The sequence below is a fragment of the Clupea harengus genome, chromosome 21 (assembly GCF_900700415.2).
Source record: "Clupea harengus chromosome 21, Ch_v2.0.2, whole genome shotgun sequence".
In the NCBI taxonomy this organism is placed as follows: Eukaryota; Metazoa; Chordata; class Actinopteri; order Clupeiformes; family Clupeidae; genus Clupea; species Clupea harengus.
Genome location: NC_045172.1, coordinates 25,255,696 through 25,256,616, shown reverse-complemented (window position 1 = coordinate 25,256,616; position 921 = coordinate 25,255,696).

Below are 921 nucleotides of genomic sequence, written 5' to 3'. Positions count from 1 at the left end.
ATTTAGAAAAAAATAGTTCTTCAGGCAAATAGAACTTTAAAGTTTCGGGTGTTGCGTAGCAACCCATTACTTGCTGACTTCAAGTTACGTTAAATGACCGGACTACTTGCGGAATGATATGATATGAAAGACGTGAATCAAAGCACAAAACCCGTTGCCAATGACGGTCACTACTTTTTCGCAGCAGTGAATATAAAGAAATTATGCTACAGACCTGCAAACGTTGGGGTGGCCCATTCAAATCAACTGAACTTTTTTGAACATTCTGAAGAGCCGTATAATACGATACCTAGTACATTTTTTAAGCACATGACCTGCAAGGACTGTCATGCCTACTTGTTGAGTAATCCTCGACTGTTGGGAAAGGTTCTACTGAAAGAGTTAGCCTACTGAAAAATATGGACTGAAAAGTGTTTAGTGTAGCCATTTATTTGCAGATTCTGTTTCATTTTTCTCAATGATGGTCAAATATTAGTAGTTAAAGATGCACTATTTAGATAGTTTAGATTTGTTTTCAGTATTTCATAGTGAAGGAGCTGTGGGAGCACAAGAACAGTGAGCGTCTAGCAGCGATTATCATAGACATATACATGTATATATGTCTATGGCGATTATAACCGTCGAGATTCTAAGTAACATGGAGTTTTGGTACTCCACCTAGATCATAAACCCTTGAATATAAAAACGACTCAGTGAAATCGGTTGAGAAATGTAAACGCTAAAGTGCTTTTTATGCAGAAAACCCGCAGCTCCATCGTTTGCTTGCGTTTGTTTACAGGCTTCACCTCACCAATATACGTTCGCACGTCGCAGCAACGGGCTGAAGCGGTCAATGGGGCGTCTATGTGTAATTGCCAACTTCTTAATTTTCTTATTTTAATATGTGGCCATATAAGAAAATATTTTTCTCATCATTATTGC